Source organism: Microtus pennsylvanicus, chromosome 12 (assembly GCF_037038515.1).
Source record: "Microtus pennsylvanicus isolate mMicPen1 chromosome 12, mMicPen1.hap1, whole genome shotgun sequence".
NCBI classification, from domain to species: Eukaryota; Metazoa; Chordata; class Mammalia; order Rodentia; family Cricetidae; genus Microtus; species Microtus pennsylvanicus.
Genome location: NC_134590.1, coordinates 65851743 through 65865417, shown reverse-complemented (window position 1 = coordinate 65865417; position 13675 = coordinate 65851743). Strand labels below are relative to the sequence as shown.

The 13675-nt window shown below is 37.9% G+C and overlaps 1 protein-coding gene across 6 annotated transcripts in view; it reads left to right on the top strand.

The window, feature by feature from the left end:
* Mtmr3 (myotubularin related protein 3) overlaps positions 1-13675 on the top strand; it is a 121115-nt gene that overhangs the window by 45152 nt on the left and 62288 nt on the right. For all 6 annotated transcript variants that reach the window (XM_075944128.1, XM_075944130.1, XM_075944127.1 and 3 more), the window contains exon 2: positions 8896-8948. The gene's annotated coding sequence lies outside the window, so the exon portion shown is untranslated. The remainder of the gene's footprint in view (positions 1-8895; positions 8949-13675) is intronic.

Here is a 13675-nt window from a genome sequence, read left to right as displayed (position 1 = left end):
AAGACCAGTGGATTGACTTAATGATATTAGCTGCTACCTTTATTATTGAAGTTGTCATTGGTGTTAGTAGAGAGTATTAAACAGGGAGAGTGACATATTCAAAATATATTTTTAAAAAGCAGCTTGGTAGGCATAAAACCTTACTGTTTGTGAATGACATGTATACCACATATTGTGCTGTGTGTCTGCATTTGTATGTGCATTCATCTGTGTGTGTGTTTGTGTGTCTGTCAGTCTTTCTAAGTTTTGGGGACTGCTACCTACAATTACTTCATACACCCTTTGTCCATTGGACAGGTCTTGTCTGTATGAACTATTTTTCTTAATTGAATGATTTGTTTATTTAGTTACATATTTTTTCTGTCATCTGAATTGAATAGTAGTAGTTATTTACTTAGAGGTGGAAGTATTACTCTGTTGCCTTGCTGTGTTAGCCTCACCACCACATCTGGCTTGTCACTGTTTTTCATGTATGAGCAATATCTTTGGATTACTCTATAATGTATGTAGAATAAGTTTCTGTTTGGCTGTCTTTCCATCTTGAGACTGTTTTGCCAATATTTGTATGAATAGAGGCATATCTTTTAAAAAGCTGCCTTTGATTTTCCAACTGAGTTAAGAATAATAGCTGGCCGGGCCGTGGTGGCGCACGCCTTTAATTCCAGCACTCGGGAGGCAGAGGCAGGCAGATCTCTGTGAGTTCGAGGCCAGCCTGGTCTACAAGAGCTAGTTCCAGGACAGGCACCAAAGCTACAGAGAAACCCTGTCTCGAAAAACCAAAAAAAAAAAAAAAAAAAAAAGAATAACAGCTGAAGAAGTTTTTAAAGACATGGTTCTGAATTTTGTCTTCTGTGTGAATTCAGGGTTGTTTAAACTTCTTGAATTGCTGATTTAAATGTAGTTATTTAAAAGTGCAAGGGAAAATTCCTTTTACTTAACTTTTATTTAACTTGATACTTTTGATTTTCTTTTCATCAGTAAAACATAGTGATGAACTCCTTTGGCATTAGTTGAAAAGTTCTATTTTTCCCCCTGTACATATTTGGGATGTCAGTCATAATATGTACCTTCTGTTTACATGAGATAAATAGATAAATATTGCCAGTGTAAAGGGTGTTTTGTTTTGTTTTTTCCTGAGTATGTGGTGAAGATGCTGATTTGTGGTCTCTTGGCTTTAAATATTCTAAGGACTGCTTAGAAAGGCTATTTGAGTTTGCCACATGAACAGAGCCCTCATTGTGGTATGTAGTTATTGGAGGTTATTTAAGTTTTTATTGGCTTGTTTTCAGAAATATGAGTAGCCCCCTACCTAATTGCCAGAATATAAATTTTAACTAGGCCTGTAGAAGAGTAGGCTCTTTTTATTTCACACAGCCTTTACCTTGTGAGTTCTATTTCTTTGAGTGTACTCTTAACTGAATGCACTTACAGGCTGGAGAGGTAGACAGTTCGTTGTTTGCTTTCTATGTGCTACCTAAGTAGAGCAGGATTGGAAAGACTTTTTAAGATTTATTTATTTTTATTTTATGTGTGTGCTACATTGCATGCATTTTCTGTCTGTGCACTATATGCATGCCTGGTGCCTGTGGAGGTTGGAAGAGGTTAGAAGAAGGGGCATCTGATCTCAGGAACTGGAGTTACAGATGGTTGTGAGCTACCACATAGGGACTGACAGTTGAATCCAGGTCATCTGCAAAAGCAAGAAGTGCTTTTAACTGTTGAGCACAGAAGTTTTTAATTGTGAAGCTATCAGTTCAAAGTTTATTTTTATTTCTCTCTCTCTCTCTCTCTCTCTCTCTCCTTCCCCTCCCTCCCTCCTTCCCTCACTCACTTCTTTTGGAGACGGGGTTTCTTTGTGTGGCCTTTGGAGACGGGGTTTCTTTGTGTAGCCTTAGCTGTCCTTTGTAGACCAGGCTGACCTTGAACTCAAAGATCCACCTGCCTCTGCCTCCTGAGTGCTGGGATTAACGGTGTTTGCTACCACTGACCAGCTCAAAAGTTTAAATTTTTAATTTTTATTGTTATATTGTATGCTGAAAGAATTGTTATGCATTTTCATTCAGCTTTCTGGTTCTTAACCTTTCTAAGGTTGATGCAGATAGAACCCATGGCTTCATGCCTGCAAGGCAGACACTTTTATCAGCAGAGCTATATCCCCTTCTTGACCATTTTAATGCCTGTTATTGTACATAAAACTCGAGTCAATTCACGGAATGGGAGAAAACCTTATCATTCCTAATAAAGTATTCATGTATGATAAGCAGTGTACAGATCGGCTTGGTTTGGGTTACTGATACCTCTTTTGGGGGGGTGTGGTTTACTTTCATACTTTTCCTAGAATTCATGTTTAATATGTCAAAGTGTCTAGAGAAGATAGGAAAATAAGACATACTTGTTTGTTTATACATGGATATAGCTAGTTCTTGGGTTCCTTTAGCAAGCTGTCCTTTATCTTAGACTGGGGTTTTTTGTTTGTTTATTTTTTTTAAAAAAATCTGTTATGGGTCTGCTCACTGAGAGGCTTAGGATTTAGTGTTCAAGTGGATCTGGAGATTCTGCTTTGTGGGAAGATTGAGGAGCAAAGTGTGCTGGTATAAGCAATGTCAGTTTGGGGCTTTAGTGGCTTTTAAAATTGTTTTTGTTTTGCTACATAACTTACAGATTTATTTTCTTTTTCTGCTAAGTACATAAGAAATAGGAGTTCTTAGCCAGATGTTGGTGGCACATGTCTTTAATCCCAGTGCTTGGAAGGCAGAGGCTGGTGGATCACCATGAGTTTGAGGCCTGCCTGGTTTATTGAGTGAGTTCCAGGACAGCCAGAGGTTTACAGAGAAACCCTGTCTTGGGAGAAAAAATAGAGAGGAGTTTTTATGATGTAAATACAGTACTCATATATGAAATTCTTGAAAAAATGAAATAGGAGAAAAAAATAGGAGTTCTTAAATTAAACATTATTACAGAATCTGCTTGAGAACCTGTTTGTAAAATTAATCCATCTCCATAGGGACAGATATTTTAAGTCTTTTATCTAAGAAACCCACCTAAGTTTTTTAGGAAGCAGAAGGGATAGATTTTGGGGTTTAATATTAAATAAATGTTAAGGAGGAAGTCATTGTAAACTTATGATTATGAGAATTTAAATTTCTGAAATTTGAATTGTCATTCAGTTTTAATAGAATGTGTGATCTGTGCGTTGAGGACAGATTTAGTGCAAGGTAGGGTGAAAAGAATGTGGACAACTTCCCCAGTTACTTCTGTTACCAGAAGTTAATTGAGAACAAGTGTAAGACCTTAACTCATGCTTGTAGGAAATTTGCCCTTCCAGAGGCACACCTTGGAACAAAAGTCAGGAAACTTTTTTCCGGTGCTATAGATAGTCTTTCTGATGTTTCCACAGTAATTATAAATAATAAACTACCTCTGACACTTAGGCACATTGATCCTACTTGGCTTTTAATTAAATTAATTTCTAGTGATTGCATGCTAGAGTTCCTATCATCTTTTGTTAATAATGAGACTTGAGCAGTCTTAAAAAATAACTTTAGGAGCCGGGCGGTGGTGGCGCACGCCTTTAATCCCAGCACTCGGGAGGCAGAGGCAGGCGGATCTCTGGGAGTTCGAGACCAGCCTGGTCTACAAGAGCTAGTTCCAGGACAGGCTCCAAAGCCACAGAGAAACCCTGTCTCGAAAAACCAAAAAAAAAAAAAAATAACTTTAGGGTCAGCAGGTGAAGAATACTCTCTGTTCTTCTAGAGGACTTGAGTTCATTTCCCAGCAACCCTATGGCAGCTCACAATCTCCTGTACCTCCATTCTCAGAGGATCTGAAGCCCTCTTCTGGCCTCCATGGACCCTATATGCACATGCTACACAGACATACACACAGGCAAAATATCCCCACACATAAACTGAAGTTAAAAAAATTAAAATGACTTTATTTACTTTGTGTGTGTGTGTGTATGTGTATGTACACATGTATGTGTAACTGCCTTCAGAGGCTAGAAGAGGGCTTGGGTTCTTTGGAGTTGGAATTTGTTAACATCCGTACGTGGTGGTCCTTGTGATTGAGCAGCAAATACTGTTAACTTCTGAGCTCTCTCAAGTCCCAGGCATTTTTATTCTCAATAAATTATGTCTCTTCCCTTTTAGGAAATAGGAAGCATTTCTTCATTTTAGATGGCAGACCTACCTAAATATACTGCCTTATAGTGTGTGTGGGTGTGTACACTTGCTAGTACACACACATTAGGAAGCCTAAGGTTGACATCAAGTGGTTTTATTTCCACCCTATTTTTACAAAGTTACTGAACCTGGGCCTTGTCGCTACCTCCCCAGCACAGGTGTGTGTTGTCATGTTGGCTTGTATATGGGATCTGGGGATACAAATTGAGTTCATTACTTAACCCATTGAACTATTTTCCTTACTCCAAAATTATATTTTTAATTCTTAATTTCGGTAGTAAAGTGATGCCTTAGGCAGGTAATAACATTATAGATTACTTGTGGAACTTCTTATAATTCTGTTAATGGCTTAATACATCTGAGTCAAATATGAAAAGAATGTATTCTGCACCAAAGTGATTATAAAGAGCAAGTCAGAACTTAATATCTCTCCACTTTTGAAGTTTTAAATGTTAACTTTTAAAAAATAAATAATATATGATCTTTGGTTTTAATCTTTTATGATAATAGACATATGTAGCTGGTGCTCTCTCTCTTGCCATTTAAAAGGTTAAAATTAAAAGTCTTTGTAAAATAAGTTATTTTGAAGGTTACCAGTCAGATTTGCTGTTGGTTTGAATATAGTTAATCTTTTCTGTGAATATGTGGCTTCCTCGTGCTTGGTTCCTTGAGACAGGAATGTAGGAAGGTATTTGTGAGGTGTAATCAATCTTAGTGTCTAAAAATGGGAAAGCACAGTTACTTTAGTGTAAACTTGTCACATTTGAGGTCCACAGCTAGAAAAATAGCTGCCAGTAATTCAGCTACTCATCGAAGACAAATGACCTTTAGTGTTGTCACCAACTGAAATTCTGTAGCAGAGCTCCCTTTGAGGATTGTGTTCAGAATCTCTCCCATGTTAAAAAGAAATGTGTACAACTAATGAGTCACACATTCTGCATCGCTTGTCTAATTCCAGAATTATACCAGGTTGGTCCTTCGGTTATTTCCTTTTGAAACCAAATATTTCTTTTTAGCAGTGGCATTTGATTATTACTGTTTGAAGCAACTTGTTACCAGTGTGTGTTTGTTGATATGGAAATGTAATAACATGGAGTCTAGCTGTTTCTGATAACTTACTATTTTTTTCTCTTTGGAGAAGGATGGTTGTTTTTGTGTAGGGGATGATGTTTTAGCTGCTTATCTGTGCCTCACAGCTGGCAGAGAAAATGCAGTAAACTAATCATGAAGTTGCATTCAGGGCTCTGACTGCTCTTAGTCTTTAATGTTTCAGAAGTGTAAAAGAAACACAGTGTCTGGTTTTGATTTTAAGCATGTTGTTTGGTGGTCTCACTGCATCAAGGCACTGACCCCTTCTGTATGTACCATCATTTGTCTTTACAAAGCATGCTCATAAATGAGAAAATGTCATAATTCTAGAAAGTCACACAGACCAGATGGCAGCTGCACAAGGGTAGGAACCCTATTCATTGTTGCATCACCCTTCCCACCCACAAGTGCTGTTAGACGAATGGCTCTTCATTACTTACCATAGGGAATGAATGCAGTCCATTTTTTTTGACTGAATACTTGTTTCTGTTTTCATTTATTCTTGATTTCAGCAGCAAAAACTTCAAAGAAAACTTTAGGTTTAGGGAATAAGTTTCTGTTATAGTCATTTCATTCAGCTGTTAAATACTTGGCTTTGGGTTAGTTCTTATGATTAAATCATTTTCCCACCATTGAATAATCCTACCAAATGTGCTATAGAAGTCTAGTTTTAGATATTAGAAACTTTAATAGCCATAGCAAGGAAGCACTAAGATTCAGAGAAAAGTCACCAAGATATGCTTCTTAAAATTTAACATCACTGAGTTTTGTCTGTTCTTTTATGTTTCTTTCTTTTTTAAAAAAAAAATTTAGACAGGCTCTCGTGTAGCTCATGACTCCTTTGAACCCTTTTATAGCCAATGATAGCTTTGAACTTGTGATCCTTCTGCTTCCACTTCTGAATGCTAGCACTTAGACATGCACCAAATGGTTATTCTTGTTGAACCAGGACCTCCAGGGCCTTTGCTCATGCTAGACAGGCACTCTGTCAACTGAGCCACATCTGCAGCCTTGAATGTTTGAATGTTGCCTCTGTACTCAATTATATCAGAATCTGTTTCTTACTATTTATAGACAAGAAAGTCCTTTTGTTTTCATTTCAGTGGAAAATAGATTATTTAAAAATAAGTTTTTAATATTGCCTTCTTAAAATTTTGAACTCTTATCCTCCATTTGAAAAGTGAGAGAGGACCACCTAAAAAGCACTCTATTTTCCCCCTGAAACATACCAGAGTCAACAAGTTCTACTTACACATTCCCCACCCCCAAATATTACAGGGGGCCTACCCTCTCTTTAGATTTTCCTTACTAATTTGGTTTAACTTGATTTGTTTTCATATTTAGTTTTTAACAGTATAAATGATATATAAACTGGTGTCACTTTGTCTTTGCAGAAGCCAGTGTTTCAGGTTGCATGCAGCTAATCACAAACTAGTTTGTATAGGAACTGAATGTGTGTATTCCCTTATGGTCTCAGAGCCTTCAGGCCCTTAAGTTGTTAACTTCTAGTGCAGCTGCACAGTAATATACATTATCATGGTATTTAAAATCAGGTATATTGTACTTTACACTTGTTAGGACTCTCCCATGCCTGGATGTGGGTGGAGGTGAGTGGGCATGAAGGGGGCCAGAGGTTGTTTTTGGGTGTCTTCATGATTGATTTTCCACTTTATTTTTTGAGAAGGTCTCTCACTAAACCTGGAACTCACTGATTTGGTAGGCTAGCAGGCCAGCAAGTCCCAGGTATTTTCTTGTTTTCACATTCTCAATGCTGGGACTATAGGCACATGCTACCACACCTGTCATTTTACATGGATGTTGGGGCTCTAACTAGATATAGGTCCTGAACTTTTTTTTTTTTTTTTTTTTTGATTTTTTTCGAGACAGGGTTTCTCTGTAGCTTTTGGTTCCTGTCCTGGAACTAGCTCTTGTAGACCAGACTGGCCTCGAACTCACAGAGATCCGCCTGCCTCTGCCTCCCGAGTGCTGGGATTAAAGGCGTGCGCCACCACCGCCCGGCTAGGTCCTGAACTTTGACCTTAGCTCCGGGCTATTTCCTATAATACATTATATCCACATGGCATTATATATGTGTGTGATATATATAATATACATATCATACCACATATAATATATATATGTACATAGAAATTTGTGCCTTAGTGAGATAGGTTCAGAAAGATTTAATTTTTTGTTCCTCTACTCCTTAGTGATAGAATCTAGGGTAAATCCTAAAGGATTAACTTCAAGTTTTCTCTACGCCTGTCCTATCCTCTGCTTCAATTTGTATCTCATGTATTTAACTTCCATTATAGTTAGATCTTTTATTAATGGTTTGGATTTAACGTAGCCACATTACATTCTATCTCAATGAAGAGGAGAACATAAATCTTCTATTTTCTGCTGTGTTTATAACCTTATGGTACCAGAGAGCCTTTTTCAGACTCAGCTTTATATAACCCTTATCTGGCACATTGTCCTTAGAGGAATGGATTGGTTGGCATCGTTACAGTGATGATACACTACCTGACTACGGCTGAGGAGTCGTTGCTGACACAGAGCTAACTAACCTGCTTCAGTCTTTTTTGTTGTTGTTGTTGAGTGTTGTTGTCTGATTTATCTGGCATTGTAAGCTGGTTATTCTTTTTACTTTTTGAGTAGAGTCTTCGTATGTAGCCTAGGTTACTCATGAACCTGCAGCAGTCCTGCTGCTTCAGTCTCTTACATACTAGAATTACAGTATACGTCACTGCCTGGCTCATAAGTTTGGTTTTTTCCATAGATTTGACCTGTGTCTTGAGTTTTATTCTTTACACACCTAGTTACCACTGGACCTAATCTACTTGAGAAGTCACCAACATATCATTGTCTTGCTTCTTGAATTTTGCCCTTCATTTCTAATTCTTTAGAGTTTTGGTACTCTATTTGGTCTTACTCATTTATTTTACTTCATGTAATTTAAATAATAATCCTGTACTCAATATGGTATGTCATACCTGTAATCCCAGATTTCAGGAGGCTGAGGCAGGTAGATCGTAGGCTAGTCTGGGCTACATGGTAAATACCAGGCTAGCTTGGGCTACAGAGTAAGGCTTTGTTACAAACAACTAAAACCAACTAAACAACACTGCCCCAAACAAGTACAAATGGAAAAACCAAGCTCCAAAACAAGCTGAAAGATTCTGTCTATAAATAAATACTACAGAGAATTTGCCCCAAAGAGATTGGGTATATAGTTCTCTTATTTCTACAAAGATCAGATTATTGCCTAATGGCAGGAATTCTTTGTTTGTAGTTATCTACCCATTACTTTATGTCCTCAAAACAATGTTAGATCCTTTGGTAGAAGTCAGTTGTATGCACAAAAGACCTTGAACTAGAAGTCCAAGACAGGATAGAATAGGTATGATAAGCAGCAGAGATTTCCCTCACCAGCTGTGGGAGGTAATACTTGTTCACTGAGGGAAGCTCAGAAAGGAACATCTTAGGTTTCTGAATCATGTGAGGAAAAAGTCTGAATATCTACCAGCAGTCCATACAGCAATTAAAGATGTTAGTGTGAGAGATAAGGCTGGGCTTTCAATTGGCATAATCATGATGGTAGGATATTTGTTTGTTTTTGCAGAATTCCTTGTGAAGCCTTATAGAAGAAAAAGCTCTCAGGACAGTATTCATTTGGTAAGTTTGTTTTCCTCCTGTAATCACTCTGCTGATTTGAAGCAGGGAAAACATATTTACAAATTAGATTTGTGACACTGTTTGTCCCTGTCCATTTTCATTAGTACCCATGCCAGGTTACCTTTTATGTGTCTATTTGTGGCATATTGCAGTGTTCTTTATGTCTGAAAATGTGTTGAGTAGTTGTTATTTTGAGTTATAGGGTCAACTTCTTTGTCAGTAAACTCTCAGTTCAGAGCAGATCCTGCATTAGTAAGTAAAGTGTGATTGATTTAGATGCTCAGTGCCACTCTTTGGCCTCTACATTCATGTCTATATGCACACATATATACCAACACATGTGAGGTGAGAATACATACATACTTGAATACCACAAACACACAGGCACCCCCCAAAAAAGAGAAAAGAAAAAAGAAAAACAACACAACAGGATAAAGTATTCTAAGCACTCCATCCCTCCCTCCAGCTTATACATGATTTTCTCCCCTTTTTGCATTATTTCCTGAGTTTTAGAGTAGGAGTGCAGTGTCTCATGCAGGAGGGCTCAACTTTGAACAGTTACTCAGACTAGATGGCCAGTTTCTTCAGTAACCTCTGTCCCTTGTAAAAATAAGCTTTTGACCACAGACAATAGCAGCACTGTTCTGTGGGGATAAATAAAAATATTTAGAAGGTAATTTGAGAGGTGTGCTATGCTCACTTTAAGGACAGCAGTAGCTTAGCTACTACAGTATAGGACCCCTCAACTAGGGATTTTCAGTAGGTTTACAGTACCAGGCAGGCATTGGCTTCAGTGGAGTGATAAGTCCAGTCAGGAAGCTGTTGCCCCTTTAACGTAGTGCCATTATTGTGCTGCTGGACATGTCTTGCCTGGCCAGTTGGTAGTATAGCACACAGGGTTCACAGCTGAGTAAGACTGCTAATGACAGTGCTCCAGCATGTGGAACACCCTCTGAAAGGGAGGAAGCTTCTAGCTCAGCTAAAACTTGATTTCCTTATATCATGTGACCAAAACTTTTAGTGTCGTAGAGTTTTACTGTGTAATTCTAGTGGGCAACCAGTGTAGTAGCGTATTGTTTGGGGAGCCCCAGGGGTTCATAGAGAAGTGGCTTCACCCTGGTCCTGGGGCTTTTCATTTTAGTAACTGATGACTTCTTAGAGTACCTTTATCTACTCATGCAGGGAATCTCTGTTGAAACTTTTTTGTCTTACATTTTATTTTGTTATTAACTTAAAAAATAGCAGGTTTCCTTATGGATTTTTAATATATACTCTTAGCTTTGGGTGACTCTACCCCTTAACATAATGTTCAGCTCTCAGAGAAAATAAAAATTGGAAGAGTACTGGCCTGCTCTTTAACCTGTTCTCTCTTCAGTTACCGTTAGGCAATGACCTCACCTAGTTTCCATGCCAGGATCAAGTTCCTTAGAGTGGCATGCAACAAATTGTCTATACGTAGTCACTTATTTCCTATGCACCAGTGTAGCTACCCTGGACTGCTTCCTAGCTTTCAAATGTACTCCAGTATGTTCCTTTGCTTTATTCTGATGTTTGTACCCCTTCTTGTTTCCACTTTGTCTTAAAGCTTGAAGTGTGCATATACAAAAAGACTATTTTGGGCATTGTCTTACCAAAGTCAGTCTATCCCTGTAGGATCATGTATTATCAAATATATGATTGAGTCATAATAGTAATAACTATAAAAAGATAATTAATTATGCGGCTGAGAATACTAAATATATCACATGAATCTGAGGCTCACATAAATAATATGATTTACTCTTATGGTCATAACTTTAGTATAGGATAGGCATTCCTAATCCCCAAATCCACAATCTTAAGTGTTCCAAAGTCTGAAAGAACCCTGAAATCTGAACCCCGCTGGTGTGGTGCATTTTTTTTGATAAGGAATGCTGCACTTGAGCAGAATCTGAGCACAATTCCTATGTGTTTAGTCATTGCTTTTTTATCAGTTTTCTTTGAGGCCATTATCTGTACTTTTTTTAGGCTAGTTAAATGAAAATCTGTTGCTTTTTTTTTTAAAAAAGATTTTTACTTATTTATTACATATATAACATTCTGCCTGTGGGTATGCCTGCACGCCAGAAGAGGGCACCAGATCTCATTGTAGATGGTTGTGAGCCACCATATAGTTGCTGGGAATTGATCTCAGGACCTCTGAAAGAGCAGCCAGTGCTCGTAACCTCTGAGCCATCTCTCCAGCCCCAAATGAAAACCTTTTCTATAATAGTTATTTTCAATTTCCTTTTAATAACTTTGTAGCTGACATGGTGGTTTGTTCCTGTAATCCCAGCACTTGGGAAATTGAGGCAACAGGATCTCTGCTAGTTCTGGGTTACAGTTGTGAGTTTAGGCCAGCCTGGGGTATATAGTATAGGGGGTGAGCAAAACCAGAAAGGCCAACAAAAAAATTTATATAGAAAAATACATTTTCCTAGCTTGATGTGGTAATGTACACCTATAATCTCATCACTTAGGAAATTGAGGATCACAAATTTAAGGCCAGTCTGAAACTAACATAGCAAGACTCTGCGTGTCTTAGAACCAACCAGACTAAACCAAACCAAAAACAAACCCATCTAATAGAAATATAAAGTAAGTGTTCTAAAAGTATGAGAATGGAAAGTCTCTTCCTACTTTTTCCTTTTTGAGATAGGGTCTCATGTTTCCCAGCTGGTTTTGACTTACCCTGTAGCTGATGGTGACCTTGAATTTTTAGTCTTTCCTCCCTACCTTCCAAGTGTTGGGTTGTAACTGTGTGTCACTATACCCAGTTTTTTTGGGATCTGGAGGACGAACCTCAGGCTCTTGTGTGTATTAGGTTAGCACTACTGACCGGCCTGGGTCTCTAGTCCTTATCCCACCCTTTTCTAAAGAGGGTGGCCATTGTTAACCATTACTGTACCATTTGTCTGTGCACATAAAAATGTGCTTAATAGTTGGTACAGATATTGCTTATGTGTAATTTATCTAATTTTTAAAATAACAGAACTCTTAGAACTTTCACCAAGTTGAGGCCAGGAGTGGTGAGGTCTCATAATCCCAGCATTTAGGAGAAGAAGGAGGATTATAAATTTGAGGTCGGTCTTGGCTGCATTTCTGATCCTGCATCGAAAGACAAAACTAAAGTAAACAAACAACAAAAGTGACCTTACAAGTTGATGACTGTGGTGATTTTGAGGCATACATGTATGCACTCTTTAGCAGTAACCCTTGTATGGCCCCTCCACACGGTTTATATTCTTTCATTCAGTAGACTGTTTGAAGACCCAGTGCTACAGAAATAGTGACTTGTATAGAGAGTTACTGATAGGCTTTGTTGTTATTGTCATTTTTAAATGACTTTTTGTGTGGTAATGGAAAAATGGAAATGGTATAAATGTATGATCAGGTAATCTGATTAGATTATAGTAGATTGAGATATAATGAAATGCCGGACTGCTATCCAAATATACGCATGGATGTAAGAAGGATTTGATTTACTATTAGAATAAAGTAAATTGGAGAATAGCAAATATAGTGTGATTCTCTTTACTTCTCTTCCTCTTTTAGGGTTCTTTTATGTGCGTTTTTATATATGTATAGAGAAGCTTTTGAAACAAAAGTACAAAATAGTTAACAATGACTGTACTTAGGTGTGGGTGAAGTGTTGCAGAGGCAACTTAGTTATTAAAGTAAGTTTCTAAAGTGCAGTTCACATATTACCTAGTCACTTGTGTCTCATCATCTCAGAGAGACAGTCTTTATCCTTAGCTGTCATCCCCTTCACCTTCTATCTCCATCAGCACTAAGCAACCACTAGTCTGTTTTCTATCCCGTCAGCAGTCTATCAGATTTTACTGTTCTGGAACCCTATCTTATGTCTTTTGTGACTGGCTTTATTCACTTAGTGTAATGTGTTCAAGGTTCATCCATTCCTTTAACTATAATGGTGTAGCCCACTGTTTCAGTGTGAGGCATTCTGTTCATTCATTCATCCGTAGTGGTCATTTAGATCTGGCTATTTTGTTTTTTGTTTTTCGAGATGGGGTTTCTCTGTGTAGCCTTGGCTGTCCTGAAACTTGCTCTCTAGATCAGGCTGGCCTTGAACTCACAGAGATTTGCCTGCTCCTGCCTTCTGAGTGCTTGTTTAAAGATGTGTGCCATCACTGCCTGGTCCTATGACTATTTTGAATAACTGCTGTAAACACATTTATAGAAAATTTCATGTAATATATGTTTTGTTTTCTTGGTTAGATATATAGGAGTGGGCTTGCAGGATCACACAATAACAATAACTATGTTTTATCATTTGAGCACAAACCTCCCAGTTTTCAAAGAGGCAATGCACTGTTGTACACTAATTGTTTACTCTTTACATATGTTTTTAACAGTTCTTATAAAGAAAATGTAATACTATTACAACAAAAACATGAAGATGTTTAAGGTGCTTACCAGACTAACTGCAATGACTCAATTTCTTTATTTTGTGCTCAGAGTGTAACTGCCATGCTGGGCTTCCTCCTCCTCCTCCTCCTCCTCCTCCTCCTCCTCCTCCTCCTCCTTCTCTTTTTTTTTTTGGCCAGACTTTTCTTCTTTTTATGGCTGACTGGTGTTCTATTGCATATATAGTTAGTTCATTCATGGATATCTAAGTTGATCCCATATCTTGTATATCACAACTAGATATGAAATAAACATAGAAATGCATCTAAAGCTTCAATATA